This window comes from Polypterus senegalus, chromosome 6 (assembly GCF_016835505.1).
Source record: "Polypterus senegalus isolate Bchr_013 chromosome 6, ASM1683550v1, whole genome shotgun sequence".
Lineage (NCBI taxonomy): Eukaryota > Metazoa > Chordata > Cladistia > Polypteriformes > Polypteridae > Polypterus > Polypterus senegalus.
The window spans coordinates 69,636,402-69,649,943 of record NC_053159.1 but is presented as its reverse complement, the minus strand read 5'-3'; the positions used below and the strand labels follow the sequence as shown (position 1 = coordinate 69,649,943).

Below are 13,542 nucleotides of genomic sequence, written 5' to 3'. Positions count from 1 at the left end.
ATTCTAATGTAACCAATCCTGCCCTGGAAAAATGCCATTCCTCCCCTCTGGCAGATAAGGTAACGAGTGACAGTACTGCCCAGTTCTCCAGCACTAAATGTAACGCACAAAGGACAGGGCAAAGGCAAAACGGACCTGTAAAAAGGATGATGCTCCACTCATTCTGAAATACCACAGATCAACCTCACTGTATGTGTGAATGTAAAGGCCACACTGGCAGGGCTCCTCATGAAGTGGAAAATTAAACCCACTTTGTATTCCTTGGGGAAGAATCTTCAGCACAAACGACCAAATCAAAGGAACCTTAGGTTGAAGAATGGAGCAGAGAAGAGCAGACAGGCCTACTACAATAACAGTCGCTATGGAGCAAATCACCTATCAAACTAGTAGGGCCAGGAGGCACTGTCCTCACCAAGTTAGACCATAAGACGTCCTGGGCCAAGTGAAACTGCTTAAATGAAGGCCTTACATCGGGGCTCCTCAATTATATCCTGAGGGGCCGCAGTGGCTGCAGGTTTTCGCTTTAGCCAGTTTCTTAATTAGAATCCGTTTATTTGCTACTAAAGCAGTATAATTTTTGGACATGGTTTTAGTTGACTTGTTTAATATGATTCAGAACCTTTCATTGTATATTTTAGTTTTAAACAGCTGCATTAAGGTTTTTATTTTTGTCTGGTTTCTTAACCAGTAACCAGTTAATAATGAGGTGTAAATGACAAGAGGAACCACCAACCCTCCATCTAATGTGCTCCCATTTAAACCAGAGTGCATGCAGTATCTGTGTTAATGCAATGTTTTGAAATAAAATAAGAGAGAAGGGAAAGACCAGGAGATACACATGCATAATGTTTTCAGAAAATTAAAAATCTACAATGTGATAAAAATTTGTCTTGGAACAATAAAAACACTAACAAGCCATCTAATTAAATATCAATTTTCATTACTTGCTAGGCCTGACTTTTAATTGCGATACGGATGGAACAAAAACCTTCAGCTATTGCACCCTCCTGGACTGTAACTGATGACTCCTGCCTTACATCACTGAAAAGGGAAACCCTGCATCATAACTGAAATTGCCTCTAATACCCACCAGTCATGGAATTAACATAAACACATTCAAAACACCCTAAAATCACAAAACACAGTTTTGAGTACAAATAAGAGACTGACTGCTGACAGCACAGACAGAAAACAGGATGTCAATCTGACATTTATAGGTGTCAGGAAGGAAGGACAGGCATTCTGGCCAGGATAAAGGAAGATTTCATACCTGGCCAGGAGGCCACAATGGAAGGACCAGGCAAAAGGGCTTACCAGGAGCAGGTCATTCTCCCATGTGGCAGAGCTGAACCCGATTAGGACGCACACAGGGTAGCAAAGAAATTGGAGTCCGGAAATTTGCCCCTGTGAAGGTCTTTGGGGACCGCCAGAGGACATTGCCAGAGGAGGACTGTCCTGGTCTCCTCACAACCCAGAAGTGCCAGGTCGACTTTATTTGAGTCACATTTTGAAATGCACTTTGGACAAGGAAAGATGAACTTTGAATGTGATTTTTTGCTGGTGCTTTTATAAGGAAGATGATGGAGCTAAATAAAAACCCATTATTTAAGCTGAAAGTGTGTCTGGGCATTATTGTCTCTGGTTTGGGGCTTATTGGCACCCCTTGTGGTCACACATTGTAAAGCGAACAAAGACAAGCAGAAATACACGGCCAAATATTTGCAAGCTCCACTTTTGTATATCATGTGGAACAGTTACATATCAGTGTACGGTTACAATCACATTTGATGGTCATATACCACGTCTTTCTTTGTGTCCTTGTAATATTAAGTTGTTAAAATGTCAAATACTTTTCCATCCCTGGGAAAGGAAAAGAAGCTGTATTTAGAATTAATTAACAAGGGCACATAAATGAGACATTAGCAGAATCCACAGGTTTAAGTTTAAGGTTGTTGTCACTTTTTAAAACTAAAAAATGATGTCAAAATGAGATGTAATATATACATTAACAGTATGTGAGAGTGGTATCCTAAAAGGAAATGCGAGGGTTTTGGATTGACAAGTATGTCTGTTTTGGTGGGATTTTAGAAGAGTTCATGTTAAATATAACTTCCTTTGACCGGAGTCCTGGACACTCAATGTTTTAACATACTTGAGGTGTTTAGAGGGATATACAGGAGCCCCAAGCAGGAGTTATCGTTATTTGTGTAGAACAACCAAAAGCAGTTTTATAATAGCCATGCAACTCCCAAAATAGTGTAGTACAGGGCCACTGGGATGCCCAAGTCAAGACACTAATTAATATTATATGTTTATTGATACAAATTGGAGAATTTCTAAGGAAAAAGAAAAAAAAACTTGTACAATGAAACATGAACAGTTTGATCAGTGCATGATTCTCAAAGGCTTACAAAGAAAGTGAAAAGAATACATAGACATGAATCAAACTGCGTACAGTGAAGAACAAAATAAAATATGAACACACACAAAAATAAAGAAGAACTTCAAGATATAAAGAAATATAAACCCCAAAAAAAGTCTGCATTTGAAACCCCTTTGCAATCCCCTACCCCACATTATTACAGTTATTACTCCCAACTGACCAACAACCGACAGCACACCCCAATTGAAAGGGCAATAAATAATTAAAACCAAGAGAACAGTAACTGACCAGCCCAGCTCCTCAAAAGAAAAAATAAACATGCAAAATAATAATGTGTATATTACACTTTTATCACTGCTTTAAGCGATTAACATAGAGAGTGGGCAGCTATGTCAATCAACACCAATGTGTAGCACCCACCTTGATGATGCAACTGCAGTCATTTTGCACCAGTACGCAATTAGGTGGTGAAGGGGAGAGAGATAGTAACTTGTTAGAGACCATGATGATTAGGGAGACACAATGGATGATTCCATGGTTGGAAATTTAAATTGAACATCATGATACACACTACTTTTTTTGAAGGTTATCAAAAGATCTTTTATGACATCAGAGAGTCAGTTCCTCGGTTTTACATCTCATCTGAAGAACGGCTCCTATTTTCACAGAACAGTGTCTCTGTTACTGCACTGGGGCACTGGGATCCACACACAGACCAGTGGATAAGCACCACTCTTAAAAATAATGTCTCTTTATTGGCATTTTATGATTCTTTTATAGACCTGTGTGGTTCCTCATAGAACTATTGCTTGACCATCTCATTCCTGGAAGGGTTTGTTGATTATCAAGTTGGTTCTTTGTGCTTTGAAAAACTTTCTAATATGTAGAAAATAACCTGAAACATGGCGTGTTTTGTTATATGCAGCAAGAGTCCTTTAAAACTCATGAGCCATTGCTATTTCACAAATCTGCTACCATCTATCCATGGCTATTTACTGCATGGAGCATGTTACAGATCTAAATAAATGAAGGTTCTTTCTGGAACCTTCATGTGGATGGGTCTTTTGGGATCCAAAAATGGTTCCCTTATGGCATCGCTCTGAAGAACCACTCTGGTACCTTTGCTTTTAAGAGTGCACAACACCTCTTCCAGCAGCAACCTAAGCTTTTTCTAGATGCTCTCAAACATCCATGTAAAGAGCAGAGAATTGATCAGTTGTGTTGCTCTGCACTGATGCTACACTATAAAGGCACCTTCAGAGAATGAATTTGCTTATGTAAATAGAAAGCATTTCTACTCTATTAGTGTGCTGCTCTATAGTCCATGGACAGTGTGTCACATTGTACAAGCATGTAGTAATGTGTAATGTGCCACACCACACTATTGTGGTTTGCCTGTACCTGTAGAGATGCAGTATGATGAACCTGAATTTGACCCACCAAATGAGCAGCCAGATTGGACAGCGTTAAAACTTCATCTGAATGTAACTAGCAGAATGTGAAAACAGATAATCAGATGCATTTTTTTTAACCAATTAATGTAATTTGTGGTCAATGTCACATAGTAAGCCCTTATATTCCTTACATCATTGGCCACATCTCTTACAGCATCCAATATTGCATTTTGTGACTCCAGAACAGCGTCCATCAGCACACATCCAGATGGTCACTCAGCGGTTTCTTGAGGTGTGTGAGCAGCCAGCACCTGAAAATGTGCTTGCATTGCAGCACAACCAATGCCTGCAGTCATGTCCTCGGCACGGGGGTCAGCTTTTGTAATATTGTCTGAATAAACAGACAGTGGGCTGTGACTTGCCTTTTCATGTTGACTTTGATATCGACCATTTCTTTTATATTTCGGGCACTGCGCAGCTTTCTTAACTTAAACATTCGAGTGTCTCCACCATGCTGTATCACTCCATAACTTCCTTTTGTTGTTTATACCACTGCTTACCCCAACAAATAGTATATTTTACCTTGCCTCCACTTTGTATTTGCTGAAATTCTTCTTTCTTCCATGTATTTTTGCCATTGCTGTTTAATAAAACACTGAATTAGAGGGGCTAGTTATACTGATTTGCATATTTAAATATTTAAAATTATGGGAGGAGTCAGGGTGTCAGTAGGTGTGAGCATGTGTGTTAAATTTCACATTCATTAGGGCAGGGGTGCACACACTTTTTCGGCTTGCGAGCTACTTTTAAAATAACCAGGTTGAAATGATCTACCTACATTAAAAATCATATATAAATATATATATATATATATATACTTTATATATATATATATAAATATACATACATACATACATATACATACTGAGTATACTTTATACATAAAATGTATGTTGTCGTACCATGCATAACTGAATAACCTTTATGGCATAATAACAATTCAATACGTTTATGGTCACTACAGTATTTGGATTTAATAATCGTCATGTGGGAAAAGGCTGACTCGCATAAATAAGTAGAGCCGAATAATGCAGCCAAGGAGTTTTTGAATTCAGCCGAGTCGATTAACTGCGATTTTAGTTCCCTCTCCTTTCTCTTTCTCAGATCGCTTTCTGGAAGGACGTCAGTTTCGTAGTTCTTATGAACAGTTCCAAAATGCCTTTCCACATTTTCCTTCTTTGGAATAGCAATGATAGATTGACAGATCAGACAAACGCACTTCAGTTGTGGCATTGTAAGAAAAAAATCCTCTTCCAATTCCACATCCAGGCCATACCCTCCCCAAACAATTTTTCTAAAAAAATCCCTTCTTTAGTCGATATAAATTGGAAAGCGTTTGATCGTGAGTGCAGGATGACCAGTGTTTTAGAAGAGAAGAGATATCGGACTGGCCGCCCTGTATGTCAATCAAGTGGCAAATGCCATAGGGAGGATATACTAACATTTAAAAATTTTTTTTTTGAATGCAACGCGATCTACCTGCACTACCTTTGCGATCTACCGACGCATTGGGCACCCCTGCATCAGGGTTTATAAAGGGAACATGCTTGGAACCTGGCATACTTTTATGCCTCTGTAATTTTATATGCCTACCCACATTTCTGGTTTTGTCGGTATACTCGATGTTTTAGTGTGAATTCTACGCACAGCGTTATACAGGAGGCCCCTTATCCAAATCATTTAACAGACCACAGATGTCACTTAATTGGTTCAGACTACAGTTGTTCTTTGTGATGCTGAGCAGTGTGCCTACAGATGTGGTGTTGGGAGCCAGCTCGTGTATGGACCCAGCTGCATTTACCTTTGATAGAGCAGTGAAGTACCCGGGTGTATAGTGTTTCCGTTAACTTAAAAAAGGAGAAGCAGTTAACGTCAGCCTGTTAGTGTTTAGCAAGTACAAAACGAATCCTATCAAAAACGGCGACTTTTGTAACTTTTCAGATTATCACCATTCAAGCTGGAAAGAGACAAAGGCAACGAACTACAAAGGCACTGAGCCAAGTGCCATTGTCTCTTTTTTTAAAAACCATCGGCGCACTGAGAGAAGTTTTAAATCGCACATAGCCTTTAATCGAGGCCACGTCCTTGAAGTTTCAGATTGTAGCATATTGTTTAAAATCATCGTACCAGAATTGTGAAAAAATTATCTAAGATGACCGTTAAAAGACATTAGCCTAACTCTTAAGTACTAATCACTAGACTGCCTACAGTGAAAATAAGCACCTGTCTCAAGTAATTTTAACAGTCATTGACGTTTTCTGTATTGCGAATCGTTGTTATATGAATAGTACTCACCAAAAGAAATATATCGAAATTCGTAGCTATTTCAAGTGAATAGCCGACCTTTAAGGATTCGGTCGACTTCCTTATTCATTCAGTTTCAAAATCCACCTCGTAATGACAGGGCAAGGCGCAGGGGATGGGACATATAAGGACAGACGTCAACGCATTGAATGAGTTTGGAGAGCCTACACAAGCCGCCACCCACTATCGTTTCTAATTCGTGATACGCTATTATCACGCATTGTTCTCCTTTTGGGTAATAAAAATTATTATCTCGCGTAACGAAACTGAAACATAAAAACGGTTATAACAGCATTATCGCTACATAGTTGCTGCAATTGTAAGGAGCAGACCGAATCTACCTAAGGTGTTCTGTCACATGCAAATTACCACCCCCAACACACACACAAGCACACACACAAACACACACACGCACACAGACGTGTTGGCTTTATGCAAGTAGATATTGCACACACATTATGTCCGCGTGCTGCGTTTCTGAGAAGCATCACGCAGTAGGCGGGGCTTGACAACGCGTGTTATCTCCCAGGGCCCGGACCGCAAGTAAATATAATTTTTTTCAAAAAATGGATTTTATCAAATACTTTTGACTTTGCATATTCAAAAAAGTATTACATAGATATACAGTATATGAGGTGCCGTTTAGGACATAAATCATTCTTAATACACACTGTACTGAAATGTGTACACTTTTTATCTCCTAAACGGCACTTCATAGGTACTCTAACCTTTTTAAAAACTGAATAAAGAAAAACATATGGAAGTCATCAATACAATAAAATATTTAAATTATATGAAGCTCAAAAGTCATAACAAAGCCTTATTTAACTTTTTCTTTTGTCACGATCGCAAACTTATTAAAGTCGTGGAATAATTCAATAAATTCTTCTTCTTCTTTCAGCTGCTCCCGTTAGGGGTCGCCGGAGCGGATCATATTCGTCCATATTTTTCTGTCCTCTATATCTTGTTCTGTTACACTCATCACCTGCATGTCCTCTCTCACCACTTCCATAAACTTTCTATTAGGCCTTCCTCTTTTCCTCTTGCCTGGCAGCTCTATCTTTAACATCCTTTTCCTAATATACCCATGCTCTGTCCTCTACACATGTCCAAACCAGCGCAATCTCACCTTCTAGCTTTTTCTCCGAACCGTCCAACTTGAGCTGATCCTATAATGTACTCATTTCTAATCCTATCCATCTTTGTCACACCCAATGCAAATCTTAACGTGTTTAACTCCGGTGCCTTTGCTCTGTCTCTTGTTTTTTGTGTTAGTGCCACTGTCTCCAACCCATATAACATAGCTGGTGTCACTACCGTCCTGTAGACCTTCTCTTTCATTCTTGCTGATATTTGTCTGTCACAAATCACTCCTGACAATCTTCTCCACCCATTCCACCCTGCCTGCACTCTTTTTCACTTCTCTTCCACAATCCCCATTACTCTGTACCGCTGATCCCAAGTATTTAAACTTATCCATCTTCACTAACTATACTTCCTGCATCCTCACCATTCCACTGACCTCCCTCTCATTTACACACATGTATTCTGTCTTGTTCCTACTGATCTTCATTCCTCTCCTATCAAGCATATATCCACCTCTCCAGGGTCTCCTCAACCTAATCCCTACTATCGCTACAGATCACAATGTCTTCAGCAACATCATAGTCCATGGGGACTCCTGTCTAATCTCATCTGTCAACCTGTCTATCACCATTGCAAATAAGAAAGGGCTCAGAGCTGATCCCTGATGTAATCCCACCTCCATGATGAATGCATCCATCACTCCTACTACAGACCTCACCACTGTCACACTTCCCTTGTACATATCCTGTACAACTCTTACTTCTCTGCCACTCCCGACTTCCTCATACAATACCACAACTCCTCTCGAGGCACCCTGTCATATGCTTTTTCCAGGTCCACAAAGACGCAATGCAATTCCTTCTGGCCTTCACTATACTTCTCCATCAACACCCTCAGAGCAAACATCACATCTGTGGTGCTCTTTCTTGGCATGAAACCATACTGCTGCTCACTAATCATCTCCTCACTTCTTAACCTAGCTTTCACTACTTTTTCCCATAACTTCATGTTGTGGCTCATTAATTTTATTACCCTGTAGTTACTGCACTCCTGCACATCCCCCTCATTCTTAAATATCAGCACCAGTACACTTCTTCTCCACTCTTCAGGCATCCTCTCACTTTCCAAGATTCCATTAAACAATCGGGTTAAAAACTCCACTGCCATCTCTTCTAAACACCTCCATGCTTCCATAGGTATGTCATCTGGACCAGCGGCTTTTCCATTCTTTATCCTCTTCAAAGCTGTCCTTACTTCCTCCTAGGTAATCCGTTGCACTTCCTGATTCACTACCTCCACATCATCCAACCTCTTCTTTCTCTCATTCTCTTCATTCATCAGCCTCTCAAAGTACTTTTTCGATCTACTCAACACACTCTCCTCAGGGTTGCCACCTTTTTATTGTTGTTCACCTGGAGACTAGGCTAGGATGGCCCAAAAAAAACCTTAAATTGTAAATATGTTAAAGATAAGAATCTAACTTATTTATGAAATAAAGCAAACAATATTATCTAAAAGACTATATTATAGTGTCAGAAAACTTTCATTTCCAAATCAAAATAAAATTTGTATTTTGATTGAAATAAACCTCATTTTCATAGAGTTTAATGTCATAATAACGTAAACTATTATTGCTAATCACAAAAAGATACTAAATAAAAAAATATAGAAGAAAACAACAAATATAAAAAATCAGTTACCTACAATAAAATTAGATTAACTACTTGAATAAAAACAAGAAAAATAAAATACATACTTCTATAAAACACAGCTTTGACTAACCTATTCTATTAACCTAATGAAAAACAATTAAAGCTGCAAATGCCAGCAAGAATCAAAATATAAAACTACTAAGAAGAAAAATAAATAACAAATAAAACTAACAAGAAAATATTAAGATTTTTTGCTATAGACAGAAACAAATAATAATCTCATTTTATTTATTAAACTTAAATTTATATTGACTGTTACTTTGACAAGCACTTAGTAGTGCCTTTTGTTCTTTTTTCTCCAAGAATTTCGCAAATTGTTGACAAGACATATAAAAGTTTATTTTCATGCATAACTCTGCCTTAACTAAACCAACCTGCATTCTGTTTCTTTTTTCTCTCCAAAGATTCAACATTAAGGAAAAGATTCTTTCAGGAAATGCGTTGCTGACAGGAATGGATAGCAATTTGCTAACAATCTTGAGCAAATCAGGTAGGTCAGAGGTTTGCAAATTTTTACACCAAATTTCACTATTTTCAAAATTTGTATGGCCTTTTTCGAGCTCCTGCAGTCCACTTTTAAGAATAACAATTTCATTGTATAATGCATCTTCATCAATGTTATTAACCTTTGCTGCATCTTTAGCTTCCAGTATTTTTTGATAGCTGATGTTTGCTTTATTCTTTTTTAAATTTAAACAGTCAAAATACTGAAAGAGACTCTTTTGGAAATCATAATACCTCGCTATATAGTCGACTCTTTCACAAAAATGTATTCTTCCTTTGTTGGAAAGTACTTTAAGGCAGCTAGTACTTTGCTTCCAAAAAATTGATAATTTTGCCTTTGAGTTATCTGTTTCTTTCAAATCGGACATAATTTCATGTAATTTAGTGCTGGTTAAATGGTTAAGTGATTGCTTTCTAGTTTGGCAATGCGGATATTTAAAATGCTCATATAATGATGAACAAAACAAATGTAACACTCTGAGACTAGAACCTCAGAACTAAGATCATCTTTTAGTCCGTTCTCCTGTTTATTTATGAACTTCCAGATATTTTTGTTGCAGTTTTCTTCTCCTAGATCAAGAAAATATTTTTTGATAGCTGGTCAACAATGTAAAAGTCTATCATGAGCGGCATACAAAGAAAGGCATCTTGTTGTTACATGGCACAACATTTTTTGGTAGTCCATTTCCAGGTATTCAAAACACTCTTTTAGAACTTCAGATTTCTTGGCACTGTTAGAAAATTCTGTGTATATTTTCAAAACCAAATTTTCCACGTCATATGAAAGAGCTTTCAATGTATTTCTTCCTGCATTATGTATCACATGGCAATTGCAATTTGCTTTCAGTAATTCTGCATTACTATCTAGAAGTTTTTTGTGAACGGAATTATGGAGACCATAGTTCATAGAAGCATTGTCTGCACTATATGAACTTATGTCCGAAATGTTAAGTGAACACTTTTCTAAAGTTGTCAGTATGCTTGTTGTTATCGATGCAGAAGATTCATTATTATGTTCTATAAAGTCCAAGAGTTTATTCTGGATTCCATTTTTTACACTGAAATATCTTACTGTGACCGGAAATAGCTTTTGGTTTCCTTTATTGGAAGCGTCAGACAGAATGGCGTATGGTAATAACCAAGATTTCATCGATATGTATGACCGCATTCCTATCACTTCTTTCTGGTTGCACGCCAAAAAACTGCCATGTCGCTGCCTTTATTCACGTACTTACAAATGTATTTGATCGATTTAACGGAGCTACAGTATTCCACGTTTATGTGTGCTTTGTATGTTTTTGATAGCAAAGGCGAATATGGAACGACCCACCGGTTATCTATTTTGATGTCACCGTTTCTCATTTGTATGGTTGCTAATTTATCGCAATTTGGAAATCTTAAATGGATCGTAAATCGGAAACATTGAAATGGAATCGTAAAATATTTAGTATAGCGTGTGTTGCTTTTACGTCCAACAGATGGCGCTGTTTTTTAAAAAAGCATGTTTTTACCTGTCACAGGTGTGAAATCTATGTAATAGTAGGTGTAGGTATATAAAAACACGCGCGTATTCGAATGCGTTGTGTCAAAATTTCAAAGCAATCGGTGAAGAACATTTGGAGATTTAAGATTTTGAACAAACGGACATTTACATTTTTATTTATATATAGAAGAAGAAGGTTATGTCGAAATGAGCCACATATCAAGTCTAGATTGAAAGCTAAAATTTTTGTTTTGCCAAGTGAATCGTTTTAAAAGCGGATTTTTCATTTTCCAAATGTCAGCTAAATCTAGATTATTACAAAAAAACTGTAGGCAATTTGTATTATAACATGTTCTTGCTGGAGATCTATCTATAGAACTGTTGATACCCATGTTAAAATTCCCCCCTATTACAAGTTTGGCTTAGGGTAAATGTTCAAAGCATCATATATACATTTTTTCAATCTCCTCATAAAGAATAACATTTACTATTACTAAGTTACAACCATAAATTGTGCAAAGCAAAAACTAATGTTATAACACTTGTGGAGCCGACCCAGACACAGACAGGCGGACATGTTGTTACTCACCACCACATGTTTATTATTTACAATATTTACACAATAAAGTCACACAGACTCAGTCCATTTAGTGCACAAATACCCCAACACACAGTCCTGGCCACAAAATGCCTTTCTTCGGGCCGCCTCCACACCTCTTCTGCCTCGTCTTGCTTCCACCCGACTCCAGCCTTGAATGAAGGGAGACAGCCCCTTTTATACACTCCTGGATGAGCTCCAGGTGGTTTCCGACACTCCTCCGTTGGCCACGCCCCAGCGTGGCGGAAGTGCCGGCTGTTCTCCCGGCAGCTCACCGGGTGTCCTCCTTAATCTTCCCCCCAGCACTTCCTGGTGTGGCGAAAGTGCTGAGGTAACCTCCTGGCGGTGACCACGGACCCCTACAGGGTGGGGCTTCCATGCCCTCAACCCGTGGCCCCCAAAGCAACCAGGATGGCAGCCCCCACGTGATCCAGGGTGGGCGCAGACCCACATCCGGTCCCTCACAGTGTCCCAGCCGGGTCGTTGCCCCTGGCATCCCTGACGCACTCAACCAAAATAATCAGCCAATGGTCTTTAGGATTGCTCTTTGAATATAATACACGTCCCATATAATCTCCTCTTAGAACAGCCATCCCAGCCGAGTGCTTAACCCTGTGAGAAAACCAAATATTGCTACCCTATTGTGACCAACAGATTGTCAGTCCAAGAATGAGATTCCTGTAAAAAAAGTAAAATCAGCTTTTAATTCTGTGCAGAACAGAAAAAGGGCTTTCCTTTTTAAATGATCACATAAAGCTCTGTTATTTACTGAAACAAGAACTAGTTTCATATCAAACACAGTAGCTTATTTAACATCTTTGTTCAAGCTCTGATAGCCATATTTAAAAATTCAGCGAAATGCAAACAAAACAATAACAGGTCGTGTTGTGCAACCTTCTTGGCGACCTAATCTGTGAGCTGTATCCACAGTAAGCTTGGCGTTTTCACCTGCCTTCAGAGCCAAATGAATACAACTAGTACTGTGTTTTTTAACATCCTCACTGTCCTGTTCAGATACTGTAAGTCATATAACCACAAACACCATCTTCTTTGTTAACGTTCAGCATCAGAAAGTCTGTCATTAAACTTATTTAGAGTTTCTTCTAGCTCTTTACATTTCTTTTGGAGGATGTTATTATTGTTCTTTAAATCCTGAATTTCATTAATCTTGAAATTCAAAGATGTTTTTATTTCCACGATTTCTTTAGAAATTTCTTTAATCATCTGTACGAACTCATCAGACCTTTCATTAATTTTCAACGTAAGGGCAGTTATAATGTTAGTTCGTTATTCACTCAAAGAAGTATCCCCTTTATTCCTTTATGGTGCTGTGTTGAATAACAGGCAGTTCCTCGGCTTCATTTAAGCAGTTTTCATTTTGTAAAGTTCATTAGTTCAACTGAATAAGAATGGTTCAATATATTTTCTTTCAGTTACTCATTGGCTTGCTCATTTTCTTCGTTATAGTGAAAGCAGAGTTCAATTGGAAAAAATATTAGCTATAAGGAGCACTCACTGTTTGCTAAAAGAAATATACTGTACAATCGTTTAAACCCACTGTGCTCAGATATCACCAAGTTAAATGTTGTAGGTAATAAAAAAGCCCTTTGTTTTGAGTGAAAGACAGTATTAAAAGTTGCAGTTTGTATGATTGGAGTTTAAAATGAACACACTGAACAAGCTTTAGAGCATGTATGTATCTTCCATCTTGTACGACCTCCAAAAACTCATCTTTCCCAAACAGATAAAAACATTCTCTTTAAGTAGATATTGCCATGTAGATATGGCTGCAGACCAGAGTAAAGTGGGTGTGACATCATTTTCAACTTCAGCCAATTATGTATTCAATTTTTGTAGGTTAAGCACTTCTAAGACAATCACAAATTAAAATGTTGCAGGTGATCACTGTTTCGTTCAGCAAATCTCCAGTCTGCCTTACTTGTCATTCATGTTCTACTTCAGCCAACTGCCTTAACAATCTGATTCGTTCAAGCTCTGAACTAGCACAATATGCTGAA

At 38.2% G+C, this 13,542-nt stretch overlaps 1 protein-coding gene across 1 annotated transcript in view; it reads right to left on the bottom strand.

Moving 5' to 3' along the window:
- LOC120531144 (protein ADP-ribosylarginine hydrolase-like) overlaps positions 1–6,218 on the bottom strand; it is a 31,077-nt gene extending 24,859 nt beyond the window's left edge. Inside the window, exon 1 of the mRNA XM_039756283.1 lies at positions 6,133–6,218. The gene's annotated coding sequence lies outside the window, so the exon portion shown is untranslated. The remainder of the gene's footprint in view (positions 1–6,132) is intronic.
- Between the last annotated feature and the right edge of the window lie 7,324 nt (positions 6,219–13,542).